We start from the raw sequence: 23798 nt of genomic DNA on the forward strand, positions 1-23798 counted from the left end.
ATGGCGCTCCGGCTCCTGAGACCCTCACCCAGCTCGTCGCCGCCGCGCCGCTCGTCCCAGAGTCCGCGGGAACCAGGCGGAGGGGAAGGGGAGGAGGGGGGAGCGGAGGAGGGAGGGGACCCAACTCGCTGCGCCGCCGCCGCCGCGACGCCGCGTCTGGAACCGTGCTCGCGCCGCCGCGACCGCCGCCGCCACTGCCGCCGCGTCTTCCCGCCCCTACGGCCGCACGCCGCCGTGACGCTTATCGCACGAGGCACTTCGAACCAATAAGGCCAGGCCTGGTGCGCAGCCGCGCTAGCCAAAGCCGGAAGTTGCCCCTCAGCGCTGTAGAACCCGGGTGCGTCCCGGGAGTTGTGGTTCAGCCAGGCTCTCAACGAAAGCAGTTCGGAGCGTCGGGAAACTGAGCGCGCGCGCTCCACGGCCACTCGCGTAAATCCTGCTCGTTTTTAACTCTCACCGAAAAGGGAAGCAGCTTAAATCAGAAGAGGCAGGGGCAGCCCAGGCTCATGGACGCTCTTCTGAGTCTCTGTGGCTACGGATTACACACCTTGGGCCGAAGCCAAAATTTAGAGATTTAGGGTGGATCGTGTGTTTCTGCCAACGGGTAATATATTGCTAGGCATCGTCTTTGAAAGCTTCGGAAATAAATCCGAGGAGTTAGCATTAGCCAACTGTTGCCCAAAACAATAGCGTTTGCCTTTTATTACCTTATTAAGGTATTATGGCCTATGCCCCACTACTTGGAAAAAACAAATGTGAGCCCACTCTTAAAATATATGCAATTCAGAACGATTTTTAACGTGTTTTCAATGTAATGGCAGATCAGAAACTATTTCAGCGTAGAATTCTGTGTCCATTTACCAAGAATGAGTGCTGTTCTACATGTGAAGTTTCAGCTGAGCTCTAACTTCTTAAAAACCAAGAACAGTTTGGTTAGATACTTATTCTCTGTGAAAAGGAAGTATAGGAGTTGGTTGGCGTAGAAAAATGTTTTCTTCACATTCAGTTCTAAGAGGAATTCATCACACTCTGAAGGAGGTAATTGCCCTAACTGTCAAAACCTTGTTATTGATTAAAATAAATCCGTCAGCTTTCAAGAGCGCCTGTGCCCGTGGCTTGTTGTCCTTCCCTCAGACCACAGCAAGTGAAAACAAAGGATGCTGGAAAATCTTCATAGATCTCATATCAAAAAGCCTAGAATCTGACAGATGAGGAAAAACAAACAACAACAAAAAAATAGAAAACTCTCTAGCTGTAATGTAAATTCTAAGAAGTGATTAAAGTTATTAAAATCATAAAGAACATGAATAAGATGGTTTTAATATTAGTATTTTAGAGCTAAGGCCACTCAAGCTTGAAAGAGATAAAATTAGTATAAATAAAATAATAAGGACTAAATTTAGAGAACTAATTCCCTTCAGGGAGTGGTTTACGTTGAAAATAGAAAGGATCTTTTTTAAGTTTACATAATTTGTGAAAGACATAGCTACAATGACTTCTATTTTTTTCCAACTAAAGACATAAAGCTTTTGAGATTGAAATTAAGGAAGACAATCACACACTTCCACAGCGCATCAGAAGCAGAATACAGATTGCAAATTTGACCCAGTATGGCAACTCACATGGGGCAAAGATGAGAAGAATAGAGCCTCAGGCTTAATAAGAAATCTACTAAAGGTGACAGAGCTGTATAAATAAAACAATTAAAAAAGAGATTCTTCAAAGATCTCAAAGGTTTTCTGCATCCTTCTCTGTTACTGATTTTGCTTTGACAAGACGAAGTGTTTTAAGAAGTTTCCTCTGAAACAGTTCATTGTGTGCTAAAACATGTGATAAAGAGCTTTATCATTTTCCCACCAAGATTTTACCTCTCGATTCTCTGTCACATTGATACCATTCTCAGATCACTACTGCCAATTCCTGTTGCTCACAATGATGAAACAAACCACATCATTTCCTCAAAATGCTCACACGTTCTGTGCTAATGAGGAAGTTTCCACCATCCCTGACCTGAGGGACACTCCCCTGAGTCCCACCCACCTCGTTGGCTGGCTTCACTCTGTTACCTAAATGTCACCACTGAATGTTCCAAGGATTTCTCAGTCCTCTCTTCTACTATACTTCAGCTACTAATGTTTGTATATGGTCTTCTGACTAGCTGTCCAAAAACCAAGAGCAATTCAGTAAAATTGTGTGTCCTCCAGTGTCAGCTTCGGATGTTTAGAGTCTCTGCTGTCTACATTCTTATTGTGTCACACTTCTCCACAGGAGGGTGGAGTCCTTCACCTTCTGCAGCACCAGGAAGAGTCCCTTCCAGCCCTACTCCCCACACTTGTCATCAGTGACACAACAGTGCCTTGGGGCACAGCTGGTCTGATGTAGTCATCTCTACAATTATCAGATGTTGTTGACAAGAAGAACGCATTGCTGGGTGAGTAACATTCCTGATACAGTTGTGGCCATCCCAGAATGAGACTTCAGTGACACTACAATATGTTGCTGAAATGATAATATTGGGCTTGCTCTGGGAACAGACTTAGCCTCTCTTGTGATATGCAAGTCAATCACCAATAGGAATTAAAGATTTATCTAAAGTGACAAGCAAATCGAGCGCAGCTTTCAAATTCTAAAGGGTAAAAAAATACTCTAGACCTTATTGTGAATTTAAACTTGAGTTTGCAACTGGTTTTTCTTGCTTCTCCTATAAAGAAAAGAGAAATTATTTCGTTATTTTTCTAATGAGAAAAATTGCTATTTTTTTTTAAAGATTGGCACCTGAGCTAACATCTGTTGCCAATCTTTTCTTCCTCTTCTTCTTCTTCTCCTTCTCTCCCCTCCCCTCCCCCCCCCTCCCCAAAGCCTCCTAGTACATAGTTGTATATTGTAGTTGTGGTCCTGCTGGTTGTATGGGACGCCACCTCAGCATGGCTTGACAAGTGGTGCCATGTCCACGCCCAGGATCTGAACTGGCGAAACCCTGGGCCACCGAAGCGGAGCATGTGAACTTAACCACTTGGCCACGGGGCCAGCCCCACGATTGCTATTTTTAAGAAGGAAAAAAAGACAAATTATTCTGCTAGTGAAAACTAAAATTAGTAGTCTTCTTTGCAAGAACTGTGTGGCTTTTCAAAAAAAAATTACAAAGGGAAATTAGCTTTATTATTACAAAATGCTTAAAACCAGCCTAGACTTGTCTTTTCTCCCCCAGTATCTATGAGCTTTTGAAATATAAACATTAGAACTGAGAAAAAAATCTGAACAATATGGGAGATGGACCATAAAAAAGATAAACCAAAACAAAGAGCAAGAAATGTCAAATCAGTCCCTGTGATTGGCTCATATACGTGTTGTAGGAGAGGAAAAACTTCCTTCTGCTATCTTAGGTGCTGTGGCTGGCCTAAGAATTAAAATGACATAAGACAGATTAACTGGAGGAAAGCATACAAATGTATTTAATATTTTTATGTGTACACAGGAGTCTTCAGAAGGAAAATGAAGACCCAAAGAAGCCATTAGACCTGAAAGCCTATATACCTTTTTACATAAAGAGTGACAAATTGTGGGGATGCAACAAGACAAAGGGGCTTGGACTAGTTGTGGAACAATGACTAGGAAATACACAGGGGAAACAAATGGAAGATGAGGGTTACTTTAGTAGGTTTGTTTGTTCGACTTCCAGTCTCTGATCATACTAATGTTCTTCTCAGTGATGGACGTTAACTAGACCCATTGTGGTGATCATTTTGCAATACGTACATATATCAAATCATTATGTTGTACATCTGAAACTTATGCAATCTTAAATATCAATTAGATCAATAAAACTGGTAGAAAAAAAAGTTCTCTTCCAGGAAGAGTACAGGAAGGGTACAGAAAGATACAGGGAGGGCACCTTTCTCAGGGGAAATTTTGACCTGCTTTTAGGTAGAAAGGGAGAGGGCAGAGAGCCCTTCCTGCACCTGCTGTTTCTTAGTGCCCTCAGCTCAAAATAATCAATATGCCAAAGCGGCATATTTTGGGGTGGCATGTTCTGAACTCCTTCGTTGTAAAACAAATAGATGCAGCCAGCTAATTGGACTTTGAAGCTTTGAGATTCAGTGGTTGTTGCTTTAAACATAATCTAGTAATCTATATGGCAAAATTAGAGAGAAATATGTAAATACCTGTATTCTCACTTAATTGCAATTAAACTGATATCAAATAGTCATGTGCCACATACCAACGTTTTGATGGATGAGGGACTGCATATACGATGGTGATCCCATGAGACTAGTACCGGATAGCCTAGGTGTGTAGTAGGCTGTACCATCTAGGTGTGTGTAAGTGCACTCTATGACATTCACACAAACACAAAATTGCATAAGGACACGTTTTTCAGAACAACGCATGACTGTAGCTATACAGCTTGCTCCTGCTATCCAAAAGTTTACTTTGCACCACTTCACTTTTAGGAAAGACCTATATTAGTACCTGTTTTCACTAACTGAAACAAATCTGAAGAAGTTTTCTGCTTTTATGAAAAAAGGCAAAAAGTGAAAATAGCATTCAGCATTTGTTTCACAGCGAGCTGTTACAGAGGGTAAGCAGTCAAGCATACTATCATATTTCAAGCCGGCCACATGAACCCTATCAGTCACAGCAGAGATGAATCCCGACCTTCCACATCCAGGCAGGCAGATATGGAAGAAAGCATCTACGTTAGCGACCTGCCTGCCCTCGTGGATTCAGACGATGGTGAGATGTTAATAGATGACCCTTTTCCTCTCCACCCCTGTCTCCTGGACCTCGAGCTACCCCAAGCTTCACACACCATCATTACCACCACCTCTCAGCCCTTCAGTGTGCTCACTGTCTTCTGGATTCTGCTAAGTGAAACTACACTGTAGAGATATTATTTCTACTTCATACAGGTTGTGTATTTATCATACAATTCCTGCTTTTACTATATGTTAGTGTTATTTTAGGCTTTATGGGTTATTTGGTGTGATTTGGTAGGTGATTTTTTGGGTCTGAGAACACTTGAAAATTTTTCCCATGTAAATTAATGGTAATTGCTTGTTCGCTTTACGCCATTTGGGCTTAGGAAAAGTTTCATAGGAACATTCTATTTTGGATGGAGTGGGGAACATGACCGTATTAATAAAAATCACATTAATCTTGGATTTGAAAGTTTCTAGGTGTCCATTTTGTAAACTGAGAGGAATATCATGGCACACTAAATTCCCATTTGTGCCATGTTGTAATCACGTTTCAAACTGAAGATGAAGAACAGTATAAACATTCTCATAATTACATAAGTTACATCAGTAGCTCCTCAAACACAGGTTAGTAATATAGCCCTGCGGAATGGGTATAAGACTGAGAACATGATTACCAGCTGTGCTGCTAACTGACTCATTGTTTAACTATGGCCTATGTATTAGTTCTTGTTTAAGCTTTGATATCTTCATCAATAAAATGAAGATGTCTGTTAATACATTTTTCAAATGGACCCAACTTTATGAATGTGCTTGCCAGTGGGAAGAGGTGGAATATAGGTCTGGGAACTAAGAAGGCTTTATCTTTATCAGTAATATTTCATTTCTTCTATATGAAAAAAGATAAAGTAAATGACAAAATGTTTAACATTTATTAATAATCCTGGGTCATGTGTACATGGATGTGTATTAGAGTCTTCTCTGAACATTTTTTCTAGTTTATAAAAATCAGCTTTATTGAAGTATACATACAATAAAATGCACCAAGTTTTTGTGCACAGTTCAAGTGAGGGTTTTTTTTTTCAGCTTTATTGGTGTAAAATGGGCAAATAAAATTGTAAAATGTTAACAGTTTACGACATGGTGATTTGATATACATATACATTATGAAAGGGTTCCCCTCATCAAACTAATCAACGCCTCCATCACCACATGGATTTACCTTTTTTTTTTTCTTTTGGTGAGAACATTAAAGTTTTACTCTCTTAGCAAGTTTCAGTTATATGATAGCATTATCAACTATAGTCACCTTGTTATACCTTAGATCCTCAGACCTTATTCATCTTATAACTGAAAGCTTCTATCCTTTTACCCACCTTCCTCTCTTCCCCCACCTCCCAGCCCCTGGCAACCTCTTTTCTACTCTGTGTTTCTACTTTATAGTCTATAAGTTCAACATATTTTTTTGAGACTCCACATGTAAGTGATACTGTGCAGCATCTGTCTTTCTCTGTCTGCCTTATTTCACTTAGCGTAATGCCCTCCAGGTTTATCCATGTTGCAGCAAACGTCAGGATTTTCTTGTTTTCATGACTGAATAATATTTCATTGTGTGTATATGCACCACATTTCCTTGATCCATTCATCCATCAGTGGACACTTAGGTTGTTTCCACAACCTGGCTATTGTGAATAATGCTACAAAGAACACAACAGTGCAGATATCTCTTCAAGATAATGGTTTCGTTTCCTTTGGATATAGAACCAGAGGTGGAATGGCTGAATGATATGGTAGTTCTACTTTTAATTTCCTGAAGAACCTCCATATTGTTTTCCATAGTGGCTGCACCAATTTACATTTCTACTAACAAGTATACAAGGGTTCCCTTTTTGCCACATCCTTGACAGCATTTGTTAGCACCTATATTTTTTATAATAACCATCCTAACAGGTGTGAGGTTATATCTTATTGTATTTTGATTTGCAGTTCCCTGATAATTAGTGATATTGAGTTTTTCATGTACTTGTTGGCTATTTGTATGTCTTCTTTGAAAAAATATCTATTCAGGTCCTTTGCCCGTTTTTTAATTGGATTGCTTATGTTTTTGCTATTGAGTTGTATGAGTTCCTTCTATATTTTGGGTATTAACCACTTATCAGCTATGTTGTTTACAAATATTTTCTCCCATTTCAGAGATTGTCTTTTCATTTTGTTGATGGTTTCATTTGCTGAGCAGAAGCTTTTTAATTTGATGTTGTCCTACTTTCTTATTTTTGCTTTTATTACCTTTGCTTTTGGTGTCAAGTCCAAAACACCCATTGCCAAGACCAGTGTCAAGGAGCTTAGCCCCTATGTTTTCTTCCAGAAGTTTTATGGTTTCAGGTCTTACATTCGAGTCTTTAATCCATTTAAGTTGATTTTTGTGTATGGTGTGAGATAATGGCCCAGTTTCGGTCTTTTGCATGTCGGTATCCAGTTTTCCAACACCATTTGTTGAAGAGACTATCCTTTCTCCACTGTATATTCTTGGCTCCTTTGTCAAAAATTAATTGACCATGTATGTGTAAGTTTATTTCCGGGCTCTCTGTTCTGTTCCATTTATCTATGTGTTTGTCTTTATGCCAATACTATACTGTTTTGATTACTATAGGTTTGTAATATAGTTTGAAATCAGGAAGCATGATGCCTACAACTTTGTTCTTCTTACTCAAGATTGCTTTGGCTATTTGGTGTCTTTTGTGGTCCCATATACATTTTAGGATTTTTTTTCTATGTCTGTGAAAAATGCCACTGGGATTTTTATTGGGATTGCATTGAATCTGTAGATCACTTTGGGTAGTACAGACATTTTAACAATATTAATTCTTCCAATCCGTGAGCACAGAATATCTTTCTAGTTATTTGTCTTCTTCAGTTTGTTTCATCATGTCTCATAGTTTTCAGTGTGTGGATCTTTTACCTCCTTGGTTAAATTTAGTCTTAAATATTTATTCTCTTTGATGCTATTGTAAATGAGATTGTTTTCTTAATTTCTCCATCTAATAGTTCATTGTTAGTGTATAGAAACACAATTGATTTTTGTATATTGATTTTATATCTTGCAAATTTACTGAATTCATTGATTAGTTCTAACAGATTTTTGGTGGCGCCTTTAGGGTTTTCTGTATATAAGATCATGTCATCTGCACATAGAGACAATTTTACTTCTTCCTTTCCAATTTGGACGCCTTTTACTTCTTTTTCTTGCCTAATTGCTCTAAGACTTCCACTACTATGTTGAGTAAAAGTGGCAAGATTGGGCATTCTTGTTTGTACCTGATCTTAGAGGAAAAGCTTTCAGCTTTTTACCGTTGAGTATGATGTTAGCTGAAGGTTTGTCATATGTGAGCTTTATGATGTTAAAGTATGTTCCCTCTACACCAAGTTTGTTGAGAGTTTTTATCATGAAAGGATGCTGAATTCTGTCAAATGCTTTTTCTGCCTCTATTGAGATGATCATATGATTTTTATCCTTCATTTTGTTAATTTGGTGTATCACATTGATTGATTTGCAGATGTTGAGCCATTCTTTCATCCTTGGAATAAATCCCACTTGGTCATGGTGTTTGATCCTTTTAATGTACTATTGAATTTGGTTTGCTAGTATTTTGTTAAGGATTTTTGCATATATGATCATCACTGATATTGGCCTGTAATTTTCTTTTCCTTTAGTGTCCTTGTCTAGTTTTGGTATCAAGGTAATGCTGGTGTCATAAAATGAGCTTGGAAGTGTTCTCTCTATTTTTTGGAAGACTTTGGGAAAGATTGATATGGATCCTTCTTTAGATGTTTTGTTTGGTAGGATTCACTAGTGAATCCATGTGGTCCTGGACTTTTGCTTCTTGGGGAGTTTTTGATTACTGATTCAATCTCCTTACTAGTAATTGATATATTCAGATTTTCTATTTCTTTATTATTCAGTCTTGGTAGGTTGTATGTTTTAGGAATTTATCCATTTCTTCTGATTTGTCCAATGTGTTGGCATATAACTGTTCAGAGTAGTCTCTTATGATCCTCTGTATTTGCGGGGTATCAGATGTAATATCTCCTCTTTCATTACAATTTTATTTATTAAAGTTCTCTCTCTTGGGGGTCGGCCTGGTGGCGCAGCGGTTAAGTGCGCACGTTCCACTTCGGCAGCCTGGGGTTCGCTGGTTCGGATCCTGGGTGCGGACATGGCACCGCTTGGCACTCCATGCTGTGGCAGGCGTCCCACATATAAAGTAGAGGAAGATGGGCACGGATGTTAGCTCAGGGCTGATCTTCCTCAAAAAAACAACGTGTATTTTGTTTATCTTTTCTAAAAAAAATCTTCATTTTATTTATCTTTTCTATTGTCTTTTTAGTCTCTGTTTCATTTATTTTCACTCTGATCTTTGTTATTTTCTTCCTTCTGCTAATTTTGGTCTTCATTTGTTCTTCTTTTTCTAGTTCCTTGAGGTGCAAAGTTAATTTATTTGTGATCTTTCTTTTTTCTTAATATAAGTGTTTATCACTATGAACTTTCCTCTTAGAACTACTTTTGTTGCATCCCATGAGTTTTGGTATGTTTGTTTCCATTTTCATTTACCTCAAGATATTTTTCATTTCTCTTTTGATTTCTTCTTTTACACATTGATTCTTCAGTAGCATATTGTTTAATCTTCACAATTTGTGAATTATCTAGTTTTCTTCTTGTAATTGATTTCCTGTTTCATACCATTGTAGTCAGAAAAGATACTTGATATGATTTACATCTTCTTAAATTTATTAAGATTTGTTTTGTGGCCTAATATATGATCTATCCTGGAGAATGTTCCCTGTGCACTTGAGAAGAATGTGTATTCTGCTATTGTTAGATGGAATGTTCTGTAAATGCCTGTTAGGTCTATTTAATCTACTATATAGTTTAAGTTCAATGTTTCTGTATTGATTTTCTGTCTGGATGATCTATTCATTGTTGAAAGTGGGGTATTGAACTTACCTACTATTACTGTATTATTGTTTATTTCTCCCTTTGGATCTGTTCATATTTGCTTTATATATTTAGATGCTCTCATATTGGGAGCATAAATATTTACTACTCTTATATCTTCTTGATGAATTGACCCCTTTATCATCACATAATAACCTTTGTCTCTTGTTACTATCTTTGATTTAAAGTCTATTTGGTATTAGTATAGTGACTCTTCTTTCTTTTGGTTTCCGTTTACATGGGATATCTTTATCCATTCTTTCATTTTCAGTCTATGCCTTCAGTGTGTCCTTAAAGCTGAAGTGAGTCTCTTGAGGCAGCATATAGTTGAGTCTTGTTTTTATACATTCAGCCACTCTTTGTCTTTTGATTGGAGAATTTAGTCCATTTACATTTAAAGTAATTACTGAAAGATATGGGCTTACTATTGTCATTTCTTTAATTTTTTTCTGTTTGTTTTGTAATACTTTGGTTTCTGTTCCTTTTGTCTCTTTCTTTGTGATTTGATGATTTTCTATCATGGTATGCTTTGAATCATTTCTCTTTATCTTTTGTGTATTTTCTACTGGTTTTTGTCTTGTGGTTACCATGTGGCTTACATAAAACATATTTATAACAATCTGTTTTAAGCTAATAACAACTTCACTTCAAACACATACAAAAGCTCTACATTATTATACTCCCCTCACCCATTTTGTGTTTGATATCATAATTTACATCATTTGACATTGTGCATCCATTTACAAATTATTGTTGTATAGTTATTTTTAATACTTTTGCCTTTTAACTCTCATACTAGAGAATAAGTGGTTTACCACCGCCATTATAACATTAGAATATTCTGAATTTAACTATATACTATGTAACTTACCAATAACTATATAACTTTTACCAGTGAGTTTTATATATTCATATGTTTTCCTGTTACTAAGTAGCATCCTTTCATTTTGGCTTGAAGAACTCCCTTTAACATTTCCTGTAAGGTTGGTCTAGTGGTGATGAACTCCTTCAGCTTTTGCTTGTCTGGAAAATGCTCTCTCTCCTTCAGTTCTGAAGGACAACTTTGCTGGGTAGAGTATTCTTGGTTGGCAGGGTTTTTTCTTTCAGCACTTTGAATATATCAAGCCAATCCCTTCTGGCCTACAAATTTTTTGCTAAAAAATCTGCTAAGAGTCTTATAGGGACTCAATGTACATAAGTTGCTTTTCTCTTGCTGCTTTTAAGATTCTCTCCTTGTCTTTAAAAACTTTTGACAATTTAATTATAATGCGTGTTGGTGCAGGTCTCTTTAGATTCATCTTTTTTGGAATGCTCTGGGCTTCCTGGATCTGGATGTCTGTGTCTTTCCCCAGGTTAGGGAATTTTTCAGCCATTATTTCTTTGTATAAGCTTTCTGCCCCTTTCTCTCCCTCTTCTCTTTCTGGGACCCCTATAAAGTGTATATTGGTCTGCTTGATGGTGTCCCATAAGGTAACCTCACTCTTTTTCATTCTTTTTTCTTTTTGCTCCTCTGATTGGATGAATCATCTGCCCTGTCTTCTAGTTCACTGATCCTTTCTTCCATTTGATAGCCTTCTGTTGAATCCCTCTATTGAATATTTCAGTTCAGTTATTATAGTCTAAGCTCTGTGATTTCTGTTTGGTACTTTTTAATGTTTTCAAACTCTTTGTTGAAATTCTCACTTTGTTCATGCATTGCTCTCCTGACCTTGGTAAGCATCTTTATGACCATTATTTTGAACTCTCTATTAGGTAAATCACTTATTTCTGTGTCAATAAAATCTGTTTCTGGAGATTTATCTTGTTCTTTTGTTTGAAATATATTCCCCTGTTTCTTCATTTTCCTTGACTCTCTCTGTTGGTTTCTGCACATTAGGTAAAACAGCCACCTCTTCCTGTCTTGACAGACTAGACTTGTGTGGAGATGAACCTCATCAATCACCCTGGCCTGAGCTCCTGGCTATCTCTCAAACCTTTGTGACTTTGTGATTGTCCAAGCCACCTTCTTTGTCCTTAGTGACTCCCAGTAGTTGAGAGTGTGCCAAGACCCATCAGTGTCCCCAAGGAGAGGATTACATTCAGCACCTAGATACAGGTTAATTGGAAAGCAGACCCCCAGACAGCAGCTGCAGCTAGGGAAGTATGTAATTAAGCTCCTTCCAGGAAGAAACTAGGGGACAGGCATTTTTGCTCTCTCCGTCTGTGCTGGGTCTAGGTGTATCGCTGCAGGGAGGTGCTCATACACCCATCGAGAACTGCTTCTTTGTCTGCTATCGTCCTGTGAGACTCACAAATGGAAGTCCCATTGGCTATCCTAGCCAGGTGATGCAGGGACCTGTACCTTGGGCAGGAGCTGGAAAAGCTTGGGTGCAGTGTGCATGAGCTCCCTCAAGGGAGATACCGGTAACTTGGAATAGGCCAGAGGGAGATGGCAGGGGAGGTGTCGACCAGTTTCCTTGGTATTTGGGGAGGATCACAGCCAGCCCCTAGATGTATGCTAAATTAGAAGCCTGACCCTCAGGAAGCAGCTTTCAAAGTATGCAATTGGACCCCTTTCAGGGAAAGACTGAGATATGGGCATTTTGCCCATACCCTCTGCTCTGAGCCCTGGGGATAGCCATGGCGAGTGCTCACACACCCATTAACAACTGCTTCATTTGCTGTGGTTTTGTGGGTCTCATGAATGCAAGCCTTGTTGGCTTTCAGAGTAGATGTTTTGGGGGCCCATCCCTCAGGTGGGAGTCTTACAAGTTGAGGCACTAAATGTGGGGTCCAAACCCTTCACTCTTCAGGGAGAAGCTGAGAGCTTCCCCAGAATTGGGAGTTTTTCTCCCAATTGTATGGCACTGTGCCAGGAGTGGGATTTTTTTTTTGGCAAGAGTGTGTCTCAGCCTTTCCTACATTTTGATGTGGACATTTTCTCATTTACCCAATGTGTAGGTAGTGTTTGCATTTCTTTCAGGGGTAATCACTCTGTGTGTAGCTGTACATTCAGTGTGTCCATGAGAGTAGAGGAATTCAGGAGCCATCCAGTTCAAATGAGTTTTGACAAATGTATACATCCATGGAAGCACCACTTTAATCAAAATATGGAACGTTCCCAACACCCTCCACACAAAATTCCCTCATGCCTCTTTGGAGTCAATAGCCCTCTCCTGACCCTGGCCCAGGCAACCACTGATCTTTCTATCACTATAGATTAGTTTCACCTCTTCTAGAATTTCAAATCAGTTGTGCAATAGTTACTCTCCTGTGTCTGGCTCCTTTCCCTCAGCGTAAGGTTTTTGAGATTACTTCATGTCATTGCATCTATCAGTAACTTGCTCCTTTCTACCACAGTTTGTTTACCCATTCATCCATTGATGAATGTTTGAGTAATTTCCAGTTCTTGACTCTTATGAATAAGGCTGCTGTGAATATTCATGTATAAATCTTTGACAGGACCTATGCTTGCATTTCTTTTGGGTAAATACCTAGGAGTGAAATAGCTGGGTCATATGATAAGTTTAGGTTTAACTTTATGAGAAACTGCCAAATTGTTTCCCAGCATGGTTGTGCGATTTTACTCTCTCACCAGCAATGCACGAGACTTCCAGTTGCTCTGTATCCTCACCAACACTTGGTTTGGTCAGATTTTTTATTTAGTTGTTTTAATGGGTCTGTTACTATTAGCTCACTGTAGTTTTAATTAGCATTCTTCAATGGCAAATGATTTTGAAACTTTTCATATGCTCATTGGCCATTCTTATATTTTCTTTGGTGATGTGTCTATTCAAATATTTTGCCTATTTTTTTAAAAATTGAGTTGTTTCCCTTCTTATTGTCGAGTTGTGAGAGTTCTGTATATATTCTTTCTTTTTTTTTTTGAGGAAGATTAGCCCTGAGCTAACATCTGCTGCCAATCCTCCTGTTTTGCTGAGGAAGACTGGCCCTTAGCTAACATCTGTGCCCATCTTTCCCTACTTTAAATGTAGAACACCTACCACAGCATGGCTTGCCAAGCGGTGCCATGTCCGCACCCAGGATCCAAACCAGTGAAACCTGGGCCACTGAAGCCTAACACACACACTTAACCGCTGCACCAGCGGGCCAGCCCCTTTTTTTTTTAAATAAATTTATTTATTTATTTATTTTTGAGGAAGATTAGGCCTGCACTAACATCTGCTGCCAATCCTCCTTTTTTTGCTGAGGAAGACTGGCCCTGAGCTAACATCCATGCTCATCTTCCTCCACTTTCTTTTATTTGGGACAACTGCCACAGCATGGCCTGCCAAGGGCTGCCATGTCCACATCCGGGATCCGAACCAGCAAACCCCAGGCCGCTGAAGCGGAACGTGAGCACTTAACTGCTGCACCACCAGGCCGGCCCCTCTGTATATATTCTTGCGTACACGTCCTTTGTCAAAATAAAAAGCAAGCAGGAAATATTTTTTAAGAACGCCACAGTTACATCATATTTCAAAGTTACAAAGGGTTGTTTCCATTTAGTCTCTCATTTGCTGTGAAAAATGGAAATAGGAACACAAAAGCTTTCATTACTTTGAAAATACAGAGTAATAAAGCTTTGCGTTAGAAAGCTACAGATACTGAAAAAACATGAAATAGAGGTGAACATCAATAAAGAAACAAATAGTTTCATAAGTAATTTAGAAGCACCTGTTAGTTAAAAGTCTGTCAGCTTTTTATTAAGGAAAAATCCAAGACAGCATCTGTTCTGCTTAGTGACTACTTAAGCAATCACCCCCACACAGAAAACTGTGAGCCGAAAAAAAGACCGTTTGTTGTGCTAAAGTTTAAAATCTGTAACATAAAGAAGTTTTTAACCTTGAAATATCTTCATGATGTACAGCTAAACTCAGAACTTACGAGGTGCTTAGTCAGGGCAATGTGATAAGAATTCCCTTATCAAGTTACCCGGGATGAATTCCCAAGACCTTGGGTTTGCAATTTGGTGAAGTGACAATTTGCAGAAATGACTTTCAAGAACTGGCAGGCATTGACTGTGGAGGAAACAGGACTGATCTGGAACTGAATTCCAATGAATGTGATCACTGAGGGTAGTGGGGCTGTGGGATTGGGGTTGCTCTCATAGGATTATTTCTCTTTTTTTTTTTTTTCCTTTTCTGTTGCTTTAGATTAGCAGTAAAAGCAAACTGGGTAGGAAAAGGGAGTTTGGCAAAATATCTGACTCCTACAGAGAAAGTGCCCAGGCCATTGTGAGTCTTCCTCCCTCTCCTCAAACTTTCTCTTTGCTTCAGCCAAGTTTAGCCATGCCTAGGGTACCACCAACAGGCCCCAAACAAGCATAGTGTAGAAGAAGGAAGGGGAGAAAGAAGAAGAGAATGTGAGAGGGTAAAAAGAAAACCTGAAGGTGGTGCCAGGTGGGTGCTCCCAGCTGCCTCAGGCAGCCGTCCAAGTAAGCAAGCGGAACACTCTCAAAAGACGGAACTTCATTTTCTTCTTTCCAAACAAATAGAGAAAATAGGTGGGAGGTTTTCAATTTTTTGTGTATAGAATCTACACCTGGAGAGCTTGGTAAGAGTGTCGATTCCCAGACTCTGTCTCCAAAGATGCCAATTCATTGACTCTCTGGTAGGCCCCAGAAATCAGCTTTTTACCAGTCAAATTCCAGAAATTCTGATGCCATGGGCCACCGAGACTTGGCATCATGGACGTACAACCTGTGCAGTTGCATGGCGCCCTACACTCAAAAGGACCCTACACCCGGTTTAATACTCTCATTGCTGTCTTGAACTGTGAACAAGAGGCCCCTCATTTTCATTTGACACAAGGCCTTACAAATTATGTAACTGGTCCTGTCCCCATGGACCACATTTTGAAATACACTGCAGTGGGGGTTAGATCTTAGGCTTCAGTTTCCACTACTGAAAATATTCAGATAACTGTCTACAGATCTATCGGATTATAAGTCTAATAGACATGTAGCATCTGAATAAAATCACTTTACACAATTTCTGCTTGGCACTCATGGATCCAGGTTCCCCGAGTGGGTTTGTTTCCAGAGGGAGAGGCCAGGGAGAGAAGTAACCACTGTTGTGGGAAGCAAAGTCCCGGAAGCAGCTGCTACAGGAATTAGCAATTATTTGTGCAAGGAAGGGATAAAGAAAAAAGCAGAGACCTCAAAAATATTACATGGGGGGAAAATCACTCTCAGGCATTTGAGGGGAGGCAAAACTGACCCAAGAAAGGTAAACAGATAACCCTGGAATTCGATTATCTAAAGAAAACTTTTATCATTAAAAGCTAAAAACAGTTAAAGACCTTTGGAACAAATTCTAATCTAAATCAACTAATCTTTTCAGCAGTGAATGTCAGTGGGTGGAGATGGGGATTTAAAGAAGCTGTTTCTCAGATTGTTGCAGTATTTTGTGGGAGAACTGGGAAAGAGAAGTTTTAGGACATGTAGTCCGAACTCCCTGTTTCCCCACTCATCGTTCATTATTGCTGGAGCGTCAACAATGCTTGTTCCATAGGGAGAAAAACACAGAACTTTGACAATGAGTCAGTTCCATCCTAGGCTAACAAATAGAATCACTCAGTGTACATTTTCATTACAGCTAAAAAGCAAATTGCTGCTCCACTATCTTTCAACATGAACACATTCAGTCACGTCAGATTACCCAGGCTTAAGAGTCTGGCTGGCCTTAAAGCAGGCAGAGAAGAGGAAGGCTGCATCAGCTTTGCCCGAAATGGGCAGCTGGTTATTCCACATTTCTTATGGCTGTTTATTTTTATTCATTCTTAAGTGGCTTCGGGAAGGCATAAGTCATCATGATTTTTGCCATCATTATCATCGATGCCATGTCCATGTAGTAATTATGATAACAATTGCTAATATATAGAATATTTAGGGGCCGGCCCAGTGACGCAGCGGTTAAGTGCGCACGTTCTGCTTCGGCAGCCCAGGGTTCGCCGGCTCGGATCCCGGTGCGGACATGGCACCGCTTGGCACGCCATGCTGTGGCAGGCGTCCCACATAGAAAGTAGAGGAAGATGGGCACGGATGTTAGCTCAGAGCCAGTCTTCCTCAGCAAAAAGAGGAGGAGTGGTGGCAGATGTTAGCTCAGGGCTAATCTTCCTCAAAAAAAAAAAAAGAATATTTACTATGTGCTGAGCCTTTTCTGAGTTATACATATATATAGACCCTCCACGGTCTGTCCCTGATTTTCTATTCCAGAAATTTGCTCACATTGCTCCAGGTACCCTGTACTGCAGTCCAGCCAGACCAACCGTTTGCCGTTCCCAGAACATGTCCTTCACCTTCTGCATCTATCTCTGTCTTTCATTCTTTTCAAAGACCTTTGCTTCCTACCCGCCTATTAAGAAGTTCTTCCTAATACTGCAACTAAAAGTGGGCATTCTTTTTGCAGTTTTACCCATCCTATTAAAAGTTAATCAACAAATTTTATAGTATGTGTATTTTACCACAATTAAAAACATATATATATATACACACACACACACACACACACCCTTATGTAATCCTCACCACAACCCCATGACATAGTACTATTGTTATCTCCATTTTACAGATGAGGAAACTGAGCCACAGAGAGGTTAATGACTTGTTTAAGGTCACACAGCTATTAAATAGCAGAGCCAGGATTCACACACAGGGAGTATGACTACATTACCCGAGCACTTAACCACTAATCTGTGTAGCAAAGGGCACTATTCTGGGAGCTTGATGAAGCCAAGCAAACAGCTGCTCTTGACATTTTTTGGATTATAGACTCCTTTGAGAATTTATAATCTGTAGAAAAGTAAGTATATACATCACATATTTACAAGTTGCCAGAGGACTGCCTCTGCCCCTCTAAGACCACACATTTACCTTTAAGACTCAATCTCAGATTAAGAATGCCTACTGCAGGCACTAGCTGCTTAAAATTGTAAGACACCTATCAAAGGCAAAAGACAAAAAGACTTTTAAAAATCTGATGGCTCTTTGAAGTGTGGACTGAGAGCAAAAATAAAAGTGTAAGCTTTACACTTGCACCACACCCTCGAATCCAAGAACAGCCTATTTTTAAATAAACTTTCAAAGCTTTTCATCAACTGCCAAATTATTTCAAGCTGGGAGAGTAAATCACTGTAACTCCCAGCACACAACACAGTGCCTGGCCTCCGCTCAGTGCTCAGGAAAGGTGGCAGAGAGAAGGAAAGAGAGAGAAAGAAGACAAAGGTATCTGAATGCCTTTTAGTAGTGTGCTAAACGTGATTTCAAAATATCACTCAACTTCTTTTTAATAGCAATCACTCATTCATTCATTTATTTAACAAGATTTATTGAATATTTACTATGTAATAAAACTATGCTAGGCATCAAGAGTATGAATTTAAAAGTTACTGTGGAATAAACACACCAAAAATGTGAGATCTTTGAAATGCCAGTTGCCGTGTGATGAGCAAAACTAGCAATTGGAGAAGCATACAAAAATTGAAAGCAGAATCCATATAGATGCTGCACATTTGGTGAGGGAACTGCAATATTTGCCTTTACTTTCCAGGTGCATTCTGCCCTAATAACTCTCTCTCTCCACAGCCACATCTTGATCACTCATTCTCAGAATCAGGGTATTCCAGTTCTTCTCCAATAAACTTCTTAGCTTCATTGTCCTACTGCTTTTCATCACTTCACTCATCAATTGAAGACTAATTGTGACATCTTTAAATAACTGGTGCTCATTTAAATTTCGCCAGGTGAGAAATACATTATGATACAATTCACAGCAGTATGGGAAGAGGAAACTCACACACAGGACATTTATGAAAATAATCTTAGAACATACCAGAATAATGTGAAAACAGGGGCAAACCAAGACGATTTGGGTTGCCACCACACACATTGGATATAGGACCCAGTAGCAACGGTGATTAAATTGGCCTGCTAAGAAATTTGGAGATCAAAAGTCCAGAGCAATGGTTTTAGAAGATCTCTTTAATAGCAGAAGTGAAGAACGAGAGACCACTTAAACTCTTTCTGCTGATGCTAAGAACAGTCGTTTACACTCTATGGAGCTATGAATCTGTTTTACTCTACTTTCCCTGTTTTAAAAATTATTTGTCCATCTACACTGATGCATGCTTTTCAAGCCTGGGTTCAGTCACAAGAGAACTCTAGCTGGCTCAACAGGCTAATTAGCAGACATTTTATAAACAGCATGTCTAAGAGTTCATAATGCTACTCCACTGGGGAACAACTTAGCTCCAGAGAATGCTGTCATGTCTCTATTGGCATCTTCTCTCAGTCCCAATTTCATTAGTAACTACAATTATGCTTGGTCATTTCGACAGCTCTGAGCCTTGGTCAGACCTTACTCCTATTAGTGCCTTTGTACCGTCTTCTTGGGCTACTGCAATAAGTTCCTAATTAGTCTCCCTGCCGTCAATCTCACCACCCTCCAAACCAGTCTACGTACTGCTGCCAAGGCAACCTACAAGATGAATCGAGTGTGAAAACCTTCAAAGGATCTCAAAGTCCAGATTCCCTTGAACTGAAAGCCAAGACCCTCCACGGTCTGGCCCTGATTTTCTGTTCCAGAAATTTGCTCACAGGTACCCTGTACTGCAGTCCAGCTAAACCAACTGTTTGCTGTTCCCAGAACATGTCCTTCACCTTCTGCATCTCTGTCTTTCATTCTTTTCAAAGACCTTTGCTTCCTACCAGCCTGTTAATAAGTTCTTCCTAATACTGCAACCAAAAGTAGGCGTTTTTTTTTGCAGTTTTACCCATCCTATTAAAAATTAATTAACAAATTTTATAGTATGTGTATTTTACCACAATTAAAAACATTTTTTTAATTAAAACACACAAAATTAGTAGAATTCAACTTAGGCAAGTTGGCAGACCAGATGACCTGAAAATTCTCCTGCAACAAACATCTAGAGCTGCTGAATAAATTCAATAAGGTTTCTTTTAAATGCAAAGCTGAATATTCAAGAAAGTTAAACTCCCTGGTGCCAGAAACACAAAGGGAATGAAAATCACTGTAGTAAATGTGAGTTAAAGCTTCATTTGCCCTTGGAGGTAAGGGACAGGGGAAAGAAGAAAGCCTTCCCTGAGAAATTAACAACTGTGTGCCCGTGCCTCATGTGACATTAAGGTTTAAATTTAGAACAATATTATTGAGTTTCTAAAATAAGTGTTTTAAAATTATAAAATATCTAAAAGAAGAAATGCAAGAAAGAACAAAAGTCAATGAAATAAGAACAGGTAGAAATGCAAAATAATCAAACTTCTAAAAATTATAAATAAAAATTAGTAAACAGGTTGAACAGGAGATTAGATACAGCTGAAGAGAAAATCAGTGGATTGGATGGATTTACCAAGAAGGCATCACAGGATGAGAGAGAAAAAAATAGAGATCTAGAGACAAAGAACATAATATGTCCACTATGATTCAAATATAGGTCATCTAGAAGGAGAAAAGAACGAGAATAGAGGAAAGTCAATATTCAATGAGATAATCACTGATAAATACTCAGAATTGGTGGAAGATATGAATTCTCAGATTCAGGAATCACAATGAATGCCAGTTACAATAAACAAAAAGAAGTTCTCACCTAGACACATCATGGTGAAATTGCAGGACAGAAAATTTCAGACAAAGATTCTAAAATCTACCAGAGACGAGAGACCAAGGAATTACAACAAGATGAAACAATGAAGGCCCAAAGATGATGGAATAATATTTTCAAAGTGATGAGAGAAAACAAAACACATTGTCAATCTAGAATTCTATGTTCAGATAAATTCTTATTCAAGCGCACATAAAGACATTTGCAATAAAACAAAGACCAGGAGAGCTTAACATTCACAGATTTTCTCTGAAAAAAAACAACTAAAGTCAATACTTCAGAAAGAAGGAAACTGAACCCAGAAGGAAGGAATAAAATGCAAAAGACAATGGTAAGAATTCTCATCTACTTTCAGCAGGAGTGTAAGTTTGTACAACCAATTTGGGAACAGTTTGGATTACCAATTATAGTTGAATATACAAATATCCTATGACCCAGAAATTCCACTGCTAGGCATGGAAACTCCTGTATTGTTTACTAAGAGACAGATAGGAACATCTAATAGCATCATGGTTCATTATAGCAAAAACGTGGGAACAACCCAAATGGATAAATAAGGTGTTGTATATTTACTTAATAGACTAAAGAGTGAAAATTAATGAATAAACAACAGCTTTATGTATTAGCATAAATGAATCTCAAAGCATAATGTATTTTGAAATAAGTGAGTCACAGAAGGATACATACAATATGATTTCACTTATACAAAAGTTAAAAAACAGACAAAACTGCAACCAGCCCAGTGGCATAGTAGTTGACTTTGTGTACTCCGCTTTGGCAGCCTGGGTTTCATGGGTTGAGATCCTGGGTGCAGCCCTATACACGGCTCATCAAGCCTTGCTGTGGAGGCATCCCACATACAAAATAGAGGAAGATTGGCAACAGATGTTAGCTCAGGGCCAATCTTCCTCACAAAACAAACAAACAAACAAAAAAAAAAACAAAACTAACCAAAGGTATTATTTAGGAATAGATACACAGTTGGTTAAAAAAAAAAAGGAAAGAAATGATGAGGACGTTTGATCGGGAAGTGGCACACATGTGGCTTTGAGGCATGATAATGTTCTGTTTCTTGGCTTGGGTATGTTTTACTGCTGTTTTTTAAACTGCACATTTTTTAAATTCATTTACTAGATACTGAGAGCCTAACTCTGGGGTCAGGCCTTGTGCTGGAGATACAGCAGTGACCAAGTTAGACAACATGCCTCATTGAGGAGTTTGGTGTGAATCAGATTTATGAATTCCAATTACCTTTTTTGCAGAAATAGAAAACTGATTCTAAACTCATGTGACAAAGCAAGGGACGTGAAATAGCCAACACAATCCTGACAAAGAACAAAGTTGAAGGGCTCACACTTCTCAATCTTAAAACTTACTTCAAAACTACAGTAATCAAGACAGTATGACACTGGCATAAGAACAGACACATGTAGGAGCCAGCCCCATGGCTGAGCAGTTACGTTCATGTGCTCCACTTTGGCAGCCCAGGGTTTCACTGGTTCGGATCCCGGGTGCAGACATGGCGCCGCTCATCAGGTTAGGTTGAGGCGGCGTCCCGTATAGCACGACCAGAAGCACTCACAATTAGAATATACAACTATGTACTGGGGGGCTTTGGGGAAAAGAAGGAAAAATAAAATCTTTAAAAAAAAAAAAAAAACAAATGCTGCTGTGACAACAGATATCCACATGCAAAATGATGAATTTAGACCCCTATCTCACACCATATGCAAAAACTAATTCCAAATGGATAAAAGAGACCTAAATGTAAGAGCTAAAACAATAAAATTCTTAAAAGAAAACATCGTGTAAATCTTCATGGTCTTAGATTAGGCAACGATTTTTTACCTAAAGATACCTAAAACACAAGCAACTGAAGAAAAATCAGTAAATTGAACTTCATCAAAATTAAAGACTTTTGTGTATCAAAAAAGTGAAAAGACAACCCACAAAGTGGGAGAAGATATTTGAAATCATTTATGTGATGTGTCTATTATCCAGAATATATAAAGAATTCTTACAACTCAATAATAAAACGACAAATAGCTCAATTTAATAATGGGCAAAGGATTCGAATAGAAATTTCTCCACAGAAGAGCTGCAAATGACCAATAAGCATGTGAAAAGATGCTCAACATCACTAGTCATCAGAGAAATGCAAGTCAAATCACTATGAGATGCCACTTTACACCCACTAGAAAGGCTATAATTGGGAAAAAACAGAAAATAACAAGTGTTGATGAGGATGTGGAAAAATTGGGACTGTCATGCATTGCTGGTGGTAATGTAAAATGATGCAGCCACTGTGGAAAATGGCCCAGCAGTCCCTTAAAAAACTAAAAATAGAGTTACCATATGACCCAGCAATATTTCTAGGTTTATACTAAAGAGAATTGATGAGATATGTTCACACAAAAACATATATATGAATGTTCATTGCAGCGTTACTCATAAGAGCCAAAAAGTGTAAACAACTGAAATATCCATCACTTGATAAGTGGCTAAACAAAATGTGGTATTATCCATACAATAGAATATTATTTGGCCATAAAAAAGAATGAAGTACTGACACGTGCTGCAACATGGATGAACCTTGAAAACATTATGCTAAGCAAAGAAAGCCAGACAAAAAAGGCCACATATGGTATGTTTCCATTTATATGAAATATTTAAAATTGGTAAATCTACAGAGACAGGGAGTAGCTTAGTGGTTGCCAGGGACTAGAGTAACAGAAGAATGGAGAGTGGCTGCTACAGGTATGGGATTCCTTTGGGAGTGATGACCACATTCTAGAATTAGATGGTGATGATGACTGCACAACCTTGTAAATAGTATACTAAGAAAGGCTGAACTGCACACTTTAAAATGGGGAATTATGTGCTATGTGAATTATATGTCAATAAAAAAACAACAGCCACAACAAAAAAGATTTATCTCTTACCTGTTGAAGCAGGAAGGGATCTTTTCTTTTCTTTTCTTTTCTTTTTTTTTTTGAGGAAGATTAGCCCTGAACTAACATCTGCTGCCAATCCTCCTCTTTTTGCTGAGGAAGACTGGCCCTGAGCTAACATCCATGCCCATCTTCCTCTACTTTATACGTGGGACACCTGCCACAGCATGGCTTGCCAAGCGGTACCATGTCCACACCTGGGATCGGAACTGGCGAACCCCGGGCCGCCAAAGCGGAATGTGTGCACTTGAGTGCTGCGTCACTGGGCCGACCTGGGAAGGGATCTTAAATATCATCTGGTCCAGCTTGATCATTTTAGAGAGAAGAAAACAGGCCCAGAGGAAGGAAGTGACTTGTAACAAGTGACACGACTAGTCAGCTGCAGGGTGGGTATGGGAGCCCAGGACCTCTGCTGCCAGGACAGTGCTTTTTCTTTTTTCTAAATTCTTTAACATGTATGAAAATTTTCAGTTGTATAAAAAAACATAGCAAATGGCATAAGCTCCCTGTATCTACAACCCAGCTTTAACAATGATCAGTACACAACCAATCTTG

At 39.0% G+C, this 23798-nt stretch overlaps 1 protein-coding gene and 1 long non-coding RNA gene across 2 annotated transcripts in view; one reads left to right on the forward strand and one right to left on the reverse strand.

Annotated features, from left to right (window-relative positions):
* Positions 1-245, reverse strand: part of ADIPOR2 (adiponectin receptor 2) — a 117873-nt gene extending 117628 nt beyond the window's left edge. Inside the window, exon 1 of the mRNA XM_014854153.3 lies at positions 29-245. The gene's annotated coding sequence lies outside the window, so the exon portion shown is untranslated. The remainder of the gene's footprint in view (positions 1-28) is intronic.
* Positions 246-383: 138 nt separating this feature from the next.
* Positions 384-5589, forward strand: LOC123279834 (uncharacterized). The gene is made up of 3 exons (XR_006518140.2): positions 384-1038; positions 2269-2431; positions 3476-5589. It is a non-coding gene; the product is annotated as an uncharacterized lncRNA (long non-coding RNA).
* Positions 5590-23798: the final 18209 nt, after the last annotated feature.

Source organism: Equus asinus, chromosome 22, assembly GCF_041296235.1.
Source record: "Equus asinus isolate D_3611 breed Donkey chromosome 22, EquAss-T2T_v2, whole genome shotgun sequence".
Taxonomy (NCBI): Eukaryota; Metazoa; Chordata; class Mammalia; order Perissodactyla; family Equidae; genus Equus; species Equus asinus.